The following is a 15200-nucleotide window of genomic DNA, read 5'->3' as shown; positions in this document are numbered from 1 at the left end:
CCATTTGGTTGTTTCGTAAGCATTTATTGAGCCTACTAAGACTATGTATAATGCAAAATTATGGAGTGGAATGGTCACATATGTAGAAACAGATAGGCACTGAAAGGTCTTAAGTTCTATGGGTGTGAAACCTGACAAACTAGCAGTAAAAATACAGTAGGCAAACATTATTATTATTTATTTGGGCCCCTAAAATATGCATATTTATTCATTTGATCCGGTCAAAAAGATTCTTTAACTTATCCTCATTTTTATAAACTCTTTTCTTGGGATGCCTGGATGGCTTAGTTGGTTAAGCTTCTGCCCTCAGCTCAAGTCATGATCTCTGGGTCCTGAGATGAAGCTCAGTCAGGCTCCCTGCTCAGCTGGGAATCTGCTTCTCCCTCCCTCTCTGCCACTCTACCCCCCCACCCCCACCCTGGCCCCTGCTCGAACCAATAAATAAAATCTTTAAAAAACATTCTTTTATCTTTTGCTCTTCAACTTGGGTGCTATTATTACCCGGGCTTGCAGATCTCTATGTTTTTCTGCATCTCCTACTTTATTCTTGATTTCCTCTAGGATATTTTTATTTGTTATTATATTCTTCAACTGTGATTGGTTCTTTTTTTTTTTAGATTTTCTATCTTCTTATTTTGAAATAGCAGCAAATTGAGTCATTCATGAAGCCAGCATTGTCAGAATCACCCTTTGAACATATTCCTATATGGAATGTTTAACATGCAGCACAAAGTGTTAAATACAGTGTCTTACTAAAAAATTGATGGCGTGATTTCATTCACTCAGACACCACTTCTACCAACAACTGTTGTGCATGTTTCTTTCAGGAGTGCACTACCAACACAGCGCACATGCTGCTGAGCAATGTGTACACTGAGATAAGAGCTCTATTGATTCTTTGAAGCATCTAGCACTCTGAGAAATATCTTTTGTCCATGTGCTTTTATGGAATGTTACTTATTTACTATTTAAGTATAGTTGACATACCTTGTTACATTTGTTTCAGGTGTACAACATAGGGACAAGTTTATACATTATACATTATGCTGTGACTACTGTAAGTGTCACTACCATCTGTCTCTATACATTGCTCTACAATATCATTGACGATATTCCCTGTGCTGTACCTTTCATCCTCTTGACTTATCTACTCCAAACTGGAAGCCTATACCTCCCACTCCTCTTCACCCATTTTGCCCATCAAGTCATTCTTACCCACCGCCCGCCCTCCCAGTTGGTGAGGAGAATACAGTTTTTTTCTGTATTTATGAGTCTGATTCTTCTTTTTGTTATATATATATATATATATATATATATATATGTATTAAAGATTCCACTTATGAGTAAAGTCACATGGTATTTGTCTTTTTCAGTCTGACTTATTTCACTTAGCATAATACCCTCAAGGGCCATTCATGCTGTCTCAAATGGCATGATCTCATCCTTTTAGTAGCCAAACAGTATTATTAAAGCTCAGGATGCTGTGGGAGTGCATAAGAGGGATGCACAATCCGCTCTCGGACTTTGGAAAGGCAATCTCTGGCAAAGCAAAATTTTCATTAAGCTTTGAAGTATAACTAGTGTTTAGCCAGAGGAAAGAAGGCAATGAAAAATGCATTCTAAGCACATAAGAAATGACATATACAAAGGCTCAGGAGGTGAGAATAATCATGACACATTCAGTGAAACGGACAATACTTGGTATTGAGAAAGTGCCCATGCACTCAGAAACGTGGTGAAACAAACTGGCTTCAAATAAAAAAGGAGCTTGTTGATACTATTAAGGTGCATGGGGAGTTATCAGTGGTGTGACTTCTTCAGATTTGTTTCTTGGAAAGGTCACTTTTATTGAAATTTGGAAGACTGACTGGGAGGAGGCAATCCAGGAGTCAGAGAGGCCAATTTGGGAATTGATATAAGGTGAGATGATGGTATTTTGCACTAGCGTGTTCATAATGACATTAGAAAAAGATGGATAGGTTTATATCATATTTAAGAGGTAAAATTACAGTACCCAGTGTATATATGAATGTGATGGCATGTGCTTTTAAATTTTCCTGGCTGATTATGGAGTGAATTGTGTTGCCTTTGACTGGCTGAATGAAATGGAGGAAATACAGAGTGGGAAAGAGGGACAGAAAAGCTGAGGGCTGGGGGGACAAAGAGTCTAGTTTTAGAAAATGCTTGTAGGGGCACCTGGGTGGCTCAGTCGGTTAAGCGTCGACTCCTGATTTCAATTCAGGTCACGATCTCAGGGTCCTTTGATTGAGACCCCAGTCAGCCCTCCCTGAAAGTGGAGTCTCTTCCTCTACCCCTTCCCCTGTTTTCCAATGGGTTCTCTCTCTCTAAAAAAAATAAAAAGAAAGAAAAAAAAAGGAAGTGCTTGTAGAATATTCAAGTATTAATATTCAAAGGGAGTTTAATGTTTGCATCTAGAATTTAGAGTGATATGCCTTAATAGAAACATAATGTGAGCCTCCTATGTAATTTTACACTTTCTAGTGACCACATTAAAAAACAAAAATAGGAGATTAAATTAATTTTGATAATATATTTTACTTAAGGTATCCAAAATATTATCATTTCAACATTTAATTAATATAAAAATTGCTAAGATGCTTCATGTTCATTTTTTGTACTAAGTGTGAAATCTGGTGTGCGATTCTATACTTACAACACATATCAATTTAGACTAGCTGCATTTTGAGTGCTCAATAGCCCATGTGGCTACTGGTTGATATGTTTGACACAGTAGGCTTAGAGAAATGTTTTTCAGATTATGGTCATCATCTACAGTGAGCTATGATAAGATCAGTGAGTTATGACCAAGATTTAAAAAAATGAGCTAGAATATAATAAAATAGAAATTATAGTATAGTGAACAGAATAAGTAAAAATATTGATTTCAGGAACATCTGTTTGATATCCATGCAGCAGAAACTGTTGGTTGTATCCTATTACTACTTCTCCAATTCTATCTTTCTATCCTTAATCCTTAATAATAGAACTCCTGAGGGGCACGTGGGTGGCTCTCAGTTGGTTAAGCATCTGACTTTGGCTCAGGTTATAGTCTTGGGATCTAGTCCTGCATCAGGCTCCCTGCTCTTCGGGGAATCTGCTACTCCCTCTCCCTTTGTTCTCTCCTCCCCCAACTCATGCTCTCTCTCTCTCTCTCTCTCTCTCTCAAATAAATAGATAAATAAGTAAAATCTTAAAAAAAAAAAAAAAAAAAAAAGAAATCCTGAGTTTTAGCTGGGCACAATTTGCCTAGCTAAAAACTTTCATTTTCTAGCCTTCTTCCTTGAAGTTAAGTGTGGCATATGACTATATTCTGGTGATTGGAGTATAAGTGGAGTAGCTTTTCATGACTTCAAAAGGAAGAGTTGTGTTTAGTGTCCCCCTTCCTTCCTTACCATTGGCTGGAATGTGGGCATGGTGACTATACTCAGACCTTCTATTGTAGGCTCTAAGAGAAGCCATGTGTCAAAGAAGGCAGAGCAACAAGTAAGATATAGTCTGAATTTCTGAATCATCCAAAGGCCACTCTAGCCTAGACTTTCATGTTATTGAAAAATACATTCTCTCATTGTGTTTTGATATCTCTTCGCTGGGGCAGCAAAGCTTATATCCTAACTAAATTATTTCTTTATCACTATGATTATTATCATGTCTATTCTTAACTGTGAGTGTCTTCATACATTGCGAAAATGTGATTATAGTGTTCCATTGTGAGCTGTCCTATGAAAACGTACAAAATTTGCTAGTGCAGGTTAAAGTTAAAGCAATTGGAACACCACCAGTTTACTGAAAGCTGGCCTACTTAAATAGATTAGAGATTTATCAGTTTGTTGGGAAAGCTGATGCTAGGGAAATGGATGATAATAGCCAAGTAGGATATGTTGGTGATAAGAGAAAAGAGCCCAGGACAGAGCCCCAAGGAACACCAGGGTCTAGATGAAGGGCAGGTGCACCTAATGGAACAAGAAAAGACAGAAAGAGAAACATGGGATGGGATCTCTATCTACCCATTCCCCCAAGCACATTTTTAAGAAAAGTATAGTCAGGAGAAGATTTTTACTAGTAAGGGTGATTGGTGCTTGATGCCAAGGCATCTATAAATGGCATACAGAATTAGAAAAAAAATTTCAAAAGTTTGCATGATTTTTTTCATTTATTTTATTTATTTATTTTTAATTTGCATGATTTTATAATGTACTTATTCAAAATATAACAGAACTCAAGGTGCTTTTAAGAAACTAGAAATAGGGATCCCTGGGTGGCGCAGCGGTTTGGCGCCTGCCTTTAGCCCAGGGTGCGATCCTGGAGACCCGGGATCGAATCCCACATCGGGCTCCCGGTTCATGGAGCCTGCTTCTCCCTCTGCCTGTGTCTCTGCCTCTCTCTCTCTCTCTCTCTCTCTCTCTGTGACTATCATAAATTAAAAAAAAAATTAAAAAAAAAACCTTTAAAAAAAAAAGAAACTAGAAATAACTAAAAACCTAGTCACAAGATTAGTTACTTAAAGTAGGAGGTATCAATAACATTAAGAGCATTTATTTGTTGTCTTATAACTTACAAAGATGGTCTGTAAACATTGTTATTGTTAAATCCCTGGCTATCCATGTCAAATACCACAGTGAAATCTAATAATATATTAAATTATCATCTTTTTTCCTTCTCCTAGATTTAGGCACAAGGAGAACAGGATCCAGCAGTTTCAGTGTCTGTGTTGAGCAGAAGCCCGATGGCAGCTCATGGAGTGAGAGGAAAACAAGCAACTGGAGCCAATTTCACAGTTCATCTGAAGGGAAGGGGGTTGCTAGGGCAGTACTTGGCAGACATGTTGGGTGACAAGTTTCTTTTAGAGGAGAGAGAGAGACTTGAACAAATTTAAATGAAATGTTGCTTCTCCAAATGCTGAGTGGGAGGGCCAAATGAAAGGGCAGAGGTGGAGTATTGTGGAGACAGAAGTGATAATTCCAAGAGAGAGGCTGAAGCTGTGTGAGGCAGATGTAACTGAGTAGGTGGAGGAGTTATCCTCAGGAGAAATGGCACCACTTCCATATAATCATAGACAAAGAGGTAAGTTTTATCAAAAAATGCTCCCTTCATCCAAGATAGAGCCTTCTCTTTTTGGGAAGAAGACAAGTGAGCTTAGGGAAAAAGTGACTACATCAGTTGTCAGGACACTGAGTCCTCTTTCTGACCCAGCTGTAAGTAACTCAGTTGACTTCCCTTAGTCTCAGCTTCCTCGCCAATAAATATGGGGATGGTGATGTATGCACTCTCAGCTTCCTGGGGGGTGGTTTTACACATGATGCTGTGTGGAAAAAGAGTTTTCAAAACTACAAACCTTAGTGAACCAGTGAAAATGGATATTTATATTTGAATATATTTTTTAAAATTTTATTTATTTATTCATGAGAGACACAGAGAGAGGGAGAGACATAGGCAGAGGGAGAAGCAGGCTCCCTGCAGGAGGCCCACTGTGGGACTTGATCCTAGGACCCCGGGGATCATGACCTGAGCGAAAGGCAGGCACTCAACCAGTTAGCCACCCAGGCATCCCTATCTTTTGAATCTTAATGATTGAAGAAGGGCTCTGGGCTTTGGTCTAGGATGGTATCCAAATAAAGAGAGTTAGGGGACCTGAGTAACACATCCTTGATAGAAAAGAGAACAAGTTTTCTAGAATTTTGAAGTAGTTCACAAATATTTAGTGTTATAAAATTGAGGTAAAAGCATAATATAGGAAAGAAAGTAGGGGAAAGAAGAAAGGCGATTCCTCAAAAAGAAAGTAAGGGTGTGAAATGCAGGAAAACTCATGCCCTTAAGAACAAGGGAGGATTATTTGGGAATTGAGAAAAAATAGGATTAGGAGGTAGATGGGTTCCAACAGAAATACATAGAAAAAAAATGTTTCCATTGTTTTGGTATAGTGCTTACCGGGACTGAATATGGCTTCTCCAGTGGTAACAATGGTTAGACCCGGTTTACTTTGTCTAGGTGAAGAGAATGTTCAGGATAGTGTAGCCCCTGACAATGAAATCAAGGACATTTCAGCCAGTTGCATGTTAACCACATTCAGGGTCAGGAAGCTTAATGAATGGCATACTATATTCACTCTATCAGAGGGTGTATTCAGCGCCCCTTGAGGAGAACCTTGGGAGTTCAGACCATATGTATCTCCAGAGATGGTCTTAAAGATTTGATTGTTTCTCATTTATGCTACTTCCTTAATTTTTAAAAAGATTTTATTTATTCATGAGAGACACACAGAGTGAGGCAGAGACATAGACAGAGGGAGAAGCAGGCTCTGCGTGGGGAGCCTGATGTGGTACAGGATCCCTGGATTCCCGGATCGGGACTTGAGCCAAAGGCAGGAGCTCAACCGCTGAGCCACCCAGGTATCCCTCTCTCTTAATTTTTGATGAGAAAAATATTTGAATGTACAAAGATAAAAAGCAAAATGAACTCTCAGATTGTTTCTATTCAAACGATATGCTTGCCCTAGTTTCTCAAAATTATCAAAAAGCTTAATGTTTTATCTTTTAAAGTCCACTTGTTCCTTTGTGCTTCTAAAGAGTACTGACATCCACAAATAATTTATTTTACTAGATTCTACATTGCCATACAGAGGAGTGAGTGCCTGAACTAAAGTGACTTATTACAAACAATGCAACTCAGTGATTGTCCTTACAATACTTTTGTGGGCACGTAGAAGTATTTTTTGTATGATGAATCTGTAGTGAATTTGCTAAGTCAATGAGCACATACCTTTAAAACTTTGTAGGGATACTGTCACATTCACCTTGTAAAATGACTCTGCTAATTATCATCTACCAGCAATGCCCAAAACTACCTTTCTACATCTTTGAAAAATTTCCCAATCTGGTAGAGAGTGGTGCATTATATATTTCTTTTCTTTTATATGTATATGATTACTAGTGATGTACTGCATCATTGTCCTTCCTAACTTATAGGAAGGCTGTTGCTTGTACATTAACTTTGTCTAAGCGTTTTATTTTCTGATTAGGAAGTCTTTTTGCACCCCAAAATTGTAAAAAACCTGCTATATTGTTTTTATAATTTAAGTATTTGTAGTTGATATTTTATCTTTAACTATATGCAGTTTATTTTTGAATATGAAGCAAGGTACAGGATAGGTTGCAGGGTAAATTTTCCTTTGGTGATTGAAAAATTCTGTGCATATGTGTGGGCACCTGTGTACACTGACACACAGGATTATTTCATCGCTTCACCATATGATCCACTTTGTTCTCTGAGGGCCTCATGTTCACTGTGGAGCTTTTTAGAGTCAGAAACTTCATTTTATTTATTTATTTATTTATTTATTTATTTATTTATTTATTTATTTATGAGAGGGCGGGGGGGGGGGGTGGTTGCTGAGAAGGAGAGAGAAAATCTTAAGCAGGCTTGGCTTCCAGTGCAGAGCCTACGCAGGGCTCAATCTCATGACCCTGAGCCAAAATCAAGAGTCAGATGCTTAACCGACTGAGCCACCCAGGCACCCCAGAACTTTTATTTTAGAGAGTTATACCTAGTCTAGGAGAAAACACTGGAGTCAGATTTTAAGAATAGGAAAAGGTGAAGTTATTTGTCAAGCTTTAATTACTTAGATGTTAATGATACTAACAACAACAATAGTGATGATAGCTAGAAATTACATAGTACATACTAGATGGATGAGCTGAGTAATGATCTAAGAGCTCTAGATATTCTAATTTATTTGGTTTTCTGTGATGCCCAAAGGTTATTTAACTGTTAGTTGAATTGTGGGTTATTTATCCCACAATTTCTAGTAGTACTATAGCAATGTTTAAGAAATAAATAATGAAATATATTTTGTAAGATATTATTAAAAACTGTTAAGTTTTAAAAGTCATTGTTCTTATAATTCATGTGTTTTCATGGCAAGTTACATATATGTAGTTTCCTATTACTTAATTTGAAATAATGCAGTATAATTTGGAAGTAAAGTCATGTTATTTACAAAACAAAGGGTATGAAAAAGATAGTATTCCTTTAATAACTGTGGGTGTATAAAATTCTACTTTTCTAGTTTTTAGCTTTTGGTAACTGCAATATTATGATTTATAAGAAAAAAATATATTTGTTCATGCAAATGACCAAATATGTATTTCACATTTATATTTGGTCCATGGCTCCTCCACAAACCCTTGGAGTTTCCTAAGTATTGAGAAGAGACAATTGTGTTTCTTATTATGTTTATGAGATTACTTTTATTTTATTTTATTTTTTTTAAAGAATTTTATTTTATTTATGATAGTCACAGAGAGAGAGAGAGGCAGAGACACAGGCAGAGGGAGGAGAAACAGGCTCCATGCACCGGGAGCCCGACATGGGATTCGATCCCGGGGCTCCAGGATCGCGCCCTGGGCCAAAGGCAGGCGCCAAACCGCTGCGCCACCCAGGGACCCCTATGAGATTACTTTTAAACCCCAGCTAAGGATAGGGGGCTGGTTGCCAGGAGAACTAACCATGTGATTAGAGCACTGGAACTTTCAGTGCCCTACCCCCATCCCCTGACACTTGGTGAGGAGAGAGGGGCTGAAAGTTGAATCATTCACCAATGGCCAATGAATGGTTTAATCAACTGTGACTATGAAATGAAGCCTCCATTAAAAAAAAAACAAAAAACCCAGGAGGACTGAGTGGGAGAGCTTCTGGTTTGTAAACATGTGGAGGAGCCAAGAGGACGGTGCACTCAGAGAGGGCATGGAAACTCCATATCCCTCTCTACATACCTTGCTCCATGCATCTTTTCCATTTGGCTGTTCCTGAGCTATATCCTTTGATAGTAAACCAGTAATCTAGCAAGTAAAATGTTTTTCTGAATTCTGTGAGCCCCTCTAGTAAATTAATCTAACCCAATGAGGAAGCCATTGGAACCTTCAATGTAGTCAGAAGCTTAGGTAACAGCCTGGGCTTGCAACCAGGGTCTGAAATGGTGGTGATGGAGTAACCTTGCAGGACTGAGCCCTTAACCTGTGGAACCTGATGCTCTCTACAGGTACTATAGTACTACTAGAAATTGTTGAATTGTAGGACACTCAGCTGGTACCTGGACACCTGCTTGTTGTATGTGCTGGACCGTGCCCTCCCCATTAAAATTGGGTCCAGGAGCTCAAAAAGAGCAGTAATTACAAATAACTCAATTAATTAGATACAATGATGTAATTTTTCCATGTAATTAAAAAGTATGGTGTAGATTGCTAATGTATTTTAATTTTTGGTAACTATTCTGCAGTCTTTATATACACACACACACACACACACACATACACTCAAAAGTGAGATTGCTGGATCATATAGTAGTTCTTTTTTTTTTTTTAAGATTTTATTTATTTATTCATGAGAGACACACAGAGAGAGGCGGAGACACAGGCAGAGGGTGGAACAGGCTCCCCCCATGGAGCCTGATGCAGGATTCGATCCCAAATCGCAGGATCAGGACCTGAGCCGAAGGCAGACGCTCAACCGCTGAGCCACCCAGGCATCCCCATATAGTAGTTCTATGTTTAAGTGTTTGAGGAACACCATGCTAAGTAGGCTCTTCTCTGTAGCAGTTGCACTCTTTTACAATGCCACCAATAGTGGACAGTTTCAGTTTCTCCACATCCTCATTTTTATTTGTTTTTGATAGTAGCCATCCTAATGAGTATGAGATAATATATCATTATGGTTTTGACTTGCATTTCTCTGATGATTAGTGATGCTGACATCTTTTGTGGTTTATTGGCCATTTGTATATCATCTTTGGAGAAATGTCTATTCAAGCTTTTTTTGCTCATGTAACAAATCTGATTATTTGATTTTTTTAATGTTGAGTTGTAGGATTTCTTTCTTTCTTTCTTTTTTAATTTTTATTTATTTACGATAGTCACACACACACACAGAGAGAGAGAAAGAGAGAGAGAGAGAGACATAGGCAGAGGGAGAAGTAGGCTCCATGCACCGGGAGCCCGACGTGAGATTTGATCCCAGGTCTCCAGGTTTGCGCCCTGAGCCAAAGGCAGGCGCTAAACTGCTGCGCCACCCAGGGATCCCGAGTTGTAGGATTTCTTTATATATTATATATCTATATGTAGATATTAACCCCTAATCAAATATATATGATTTAAGTATTTTTTTGCCTTTCTACAGATTTTATTTCACTCTGTTGATCATGTCTTTGATGTACAAAAGTTTTTAAGTTTGATGTAGTCTCAGTTGTCTATTTTTGCTTTTGTTGCCCGTGCTTTTGGTATCTAGCCAAAAAAATCATTGCCGTGTACAATGTCATAAAGCTTTTCCTCTCTGTTTTCTTCTTCTGGGAGTTTTATAGTTTTAGATCCTACATTTATTTTTTTAACCAAATTTGTGTTAATATTTGTATACTGTAAAAGATAAGCATCCGACCTCATTCTTTTGCATTTAGATATTCAGTTTTCAAAACATCAATTGTTGAGGAGATTGCCTTTTTCATCTTGAGTGGTCTTGGTACTGTTGTTGAAGACCATTTGATCATATATGTGAGGATTTGTTTTTGGGTTCTCTATTCTCTTCCATTGATCTATTTGTCTGTCTTTATTCCAGGACCACACTGTTTTGATTATTGTAGTTTTGTAATATTTTTTAAATCAAGAAGTGTGGATCCTCCAAATTTATTCTTTTTTTTCAAAACCATTTTAGCTATTCAGGGTCCCTTGAGATTCCACATGAATTTTATTATGGATTTTCTTTCAAAAGTGTGGCTTTACTATAGTATACATTTTACTTTACATTTTTTCCATTAAAATATATCTTAAAGATAACTATCCATGTCAGCATAAATGTCTATATTGAGAGAGATATATTGATTTGATATATTTGATTTATTACACTTACATTGTAATTAATCAATGCCATATTGATATTCAATTTTTCTTTTTTGTTGTTATTCTAGTTATTGCATTAATGGGCATCTGTGTTTTTGAAGAGTAGTCTGTAAGGTAAATTACTAGAAGTAGACATACTGGATCAAAAGGTCAATATTAGAAGAGGTTTCTAGATTGCAACAGTACCTGGTATGTACTAGGTGTTTAATAAATATTCATTTAATGATGAATATATATATATATCTCCTAAATTCCTAAGATATAATTCTTGAGCTCTGTCTCAAAAATTGAGAAGATATTTGCCAAGCAGACTATTGCAGACACTGCTTGTTGGCTATTTACTCATATCCTTCTCTTTAGCCAGCTTCAAGCTATGAGTCTAGCTTGATCTAGTCTGACCAATGACATATAAGTGGGAAACTTCTGGGGAGTGGGCTATGGAAGACTTTTGCTTTCCTAATAAAAAGAGAAAGTTTCAGTAGTCCCACAGTGAATGTTTTTCCTCAATCTTCCTGTGTGGAAAATAGATGTGATGCTTGAAGATTCAGTGACCATCTTGAGATGATGAAGCAGCAGGAGGAGGATGAAGAAGGTCTGCCTACTAAGGAAGACCAAAAGATAGAAAGGGCCTTGTTCTCTGCCAGAATTATTGGGCAATTGTATCAACCTTGAAATGTCAACCTATGGACTTTCCTATTTGTTTAAGCAACTAGTAGTTGTTTTTCTGTTATTTATTGCCAGAGGGATTCCCAGCTGATACAGACACATGCAGAATATATTCTAAGTAGATATGTCAGTGTGGTGAGAAACGTGGGTTTTGAAACAACATGGGATGTTAGGTAATCTGTAAGTACAAAAAAGGAGTTCAGCTTGGCTGGGGCTTAGGGATAAACCCAGAGAGTGAAGTTAGAGCTTCTAGTGCTTCTAGTGCCATAAGAAAGAATTTGGATTTCATTCCACAGGCAGCTGTCTAGAAATGAGTTAGGCATGGGAGGCACATGAGCACTCTGGTAGGAAGTTGGCACACATACTGGAGGAGAGCAATGTAGACAATGAGAAGACCAATCCGGAGGCTGTTTCAGTGTTGCAGTGAGAGAAAATGAGGGCCTCAAGTAAGGTTGCAATAGTGGGGGGAGGGGTGAAATACAAATTCGAAGTATACAGAATGACAATTACTATGTTAATGTCAACGAGCAGAGTGACATTACTCTCTGTCACATCTGAGACATCATTGATAGGACACCATTCTCTAAGGTACTATTTCAAGAAAAAAAAACTCATCTAATTAAGTTCTAATATACTACTGATTGTAAAACACATCTCTGATTTCAGAGATGTGAAAAGATGTGTATTTGAGAATCACCAAAAGAAAGATGGTAATAGCAAATATTTGCAAAGTGCTTTGTGCCAGGCATTGTGCTGTGCGCTTTGCTTTAATTATTTCACTTAAGATGCTCAAAAAACTTGTGAATTGTTTCTGAGTACAGAAAAACAAGAAACTCAAACTTCCTTTTATGAACTGAGTATAACACTGATACCCAGATCTGGCAAAGATAGCGTAGTGAGGAATCTCACGCAGGAATATTGATAACATGTCTTAAGTGAAAAGTTAGTAAAAGTGATCCAACAGCACATCAAACAAGTACTGATTTTATATCATGATCAAGTTGATTTCATTTCCACAGATGTAGGAAGAGATTGAAAGATATCCATTCTTTGTAAAAACTCAGTAAAAGAGTAATGAATGATTAATTCCACAACTATATATATATATATATATATATATATATATATATATATGTCTTTTCCTGAAAGCAGATATCATGCTTAATAAGAAAACATTAATGTATTTGCAATAAGGAAGAAAGAAGACAAAAATCCTATCTCTACTACTCTAAGTTTGTTCTACACATTTCAGCAAATACAACAGAGATATTAAGTATTAAAGGAAAAGGTGAAATGATTATTTGCATATGAGATAATTTATACCTCAAATATATAAGAGAACCAATTAAGAAACTACATCAAACAATAGAAGAATCAGTAAATTATCTGGACATAAAATTAGTGGCAATATTTGTCAACATAGAAAGCATCTATCTATCAAAACTAAATCACAAAAAAACCCTATAACTGCACAATTCATTTGAATCAGCAATTCTATTTCTAGGAATTCAGTCTGCTGTTTTATTAGCACTCTTGCAAAATGTTGTATGTTCAAGATTATTCATTGCAGTACTGTTTGTAGTAGTAAAAGACTGGAAACAGCCCAAATTGACATCAATAGGCAGCAGGTTAATAAGATATGGGACATGCATACAATATAATGCTGTGAAGCTGTGAAAAAATCTCTATTGATACAAAAACATGTCTAAGATATATTGTGTGAAAACAAAAAGTGAGTTTATGCTACCTTTTTATGTTAACAAGGTGGAAAGAAGAATGAATAAGCATATTGGTTTGTGTATTGACCATTTTTTAATGAAGTTGTTTTCTTGTTAGTGAGTTTTAAGAGATTTTTAAGAAAATATTTTGGATAAGTCCTTTATCAGATACGTCTTTTACACATATTTTCTCCCAGTCCATAGCTTGTCTTCTCATTCTGTTGGCAACATCTTTTACAGAGCAGATTTTTAATTTTAATGAAGTCCAGCTTTTCAATTATTTCTTTCATAGATTGTGACTTGGCTGTTGTGTCTTAAGTCACCGCCATATCCAAGGTCACCCAGATTTTCTACTGTGTTATCTTCTAGGTTTTTATAGTTTTGTATTTTACATTTAGGTCTATGATGCACTTTCAGTTAATTTTCGTGAAGAGTATAAGACCTGTGTCTATCTAGATCCTTTCCTTTCTATTCTCCTCCTTTTTCCCTCCTTCTCCTTCCCCCAGATCCATTCTTCCTTCCTTCCTTCCTTCCTTCCTTCCTTCCTTCCTTCCTTCCTTCCTTCCTTCCTTCCTCCCTTCTTCCCTCCTTCCTTCCTAGTCTTCCTCTTTCTTTCTTTTGTTCGTTCATTCTTTCATTCTTTCGTTCGTTCTTCTTTCGATTTTGGATTAAGTAATTTTTAGATGTCAGTTATATCCAGTTAACTGATGGTGCTGTTGAGTTGAACTACATCCTAACCGATTTTCTGTCGGCTGTAACTGTCCATTTCTGATAAACGGTTGTTAATGTCTTCAACTATTGTAAAGCCTGAACAGACAAAGCAATCTTGAGCAAGAAGAATAAAGCAGGAGGCATCACCCTTTCTGATTTCAAACTATATTACAGAGCTACAGAGTTTTAGTAGCTCATCTTCCTCTTTCTGTGTCTCTCTTGAATAAATAAATAAAATCTTAAAAAAAAAGACATTCTGCTAAAGGAAATAAGCCAGACACAGAACAAATAATCTATTGTCTTATCAGAAATCAGAAACAGTGAAACTCATAGAGGTAGAGGGTAGAATAGTGCTTACCAAGGGTTAGGGGCATGAAGAATCAGAAAGATGTTGGTTAAAGAGTTTATAGTGTAGGGACACCTGGGTGGCTTAGTGGTTGAGCGTCTGCCTTTGGCTCAGGTCATGATCCTGAGGTCCTGGCATCGAGTCCCGTATCTGGCTCCCTACAGGGAGCCTGCTTCTCCCTCTGCCTATGTCTCTGATTCTCTCTCTGTGTCTCTCATGAATAAATAAATATAATCTTTTAAAAAAGAGTGTATAGTTTTACTTACCCAAGGTGAATAAACTTTAGAAATCTGTATAGTATAGCGCATATAGTTAACAATATTGTATTGTATGTTTAAAGTTTCTTTTTATTTTATTTTAATTCAATCAATTAACTTACAGTGTATTATTAGTTTCAGAGGTAGAGTTCAGTGATTCATCAGTTGCATATAATACCCAGTACTCACTATATCACATGCCTCCTTAATGCCCATTACCCAGTTACCCCATCCCGCACCCATCTCCACTGCAGCAACCCTGTTTGTTTCCTGTAGTTAAGTGTCTCTTATAGTTTATCTCCCTCTCTGATTTCATCTTATTTTACTTTTTCCTCCCTTCCCCTATGATCCTCTGTTTTATTTCTTAAATTTCACATATGAGTGAAATGATATGATAATTTTCCTTCTCTCATTGATTTATTTTGCTTAGCATAATACACTCTAGTTCCATCCACATCATTGCAAATGGTAAGACTTCATTTTTTGATGGCTGAGTAATATTTCATTGTATGTGTGTATACCACATCTTCTTTTTTTTTGTTTTTTGTTTTTTGTTTTTTTTTTCCACATCTTCTTTATCTATTCATCTGTTGATGGACAT

Source organism: Vulpes vulpes, chromosome 8, assembly GCF_048418805.1.
Source record: "Vulpes vulpes isolate BD-2025 chromosome 8, VulVul3, whole genome shotgun sequence".
In the NCBI taxonomy this organism is placed as follows: Eukaryota; Metazoa; Chordata; class Mammalia; order Carnivora; family Canidae; genus Vulpes; species Vulpes vulpes.
This window is presented reverse-complemented; position numbering follows the sequence as displayed.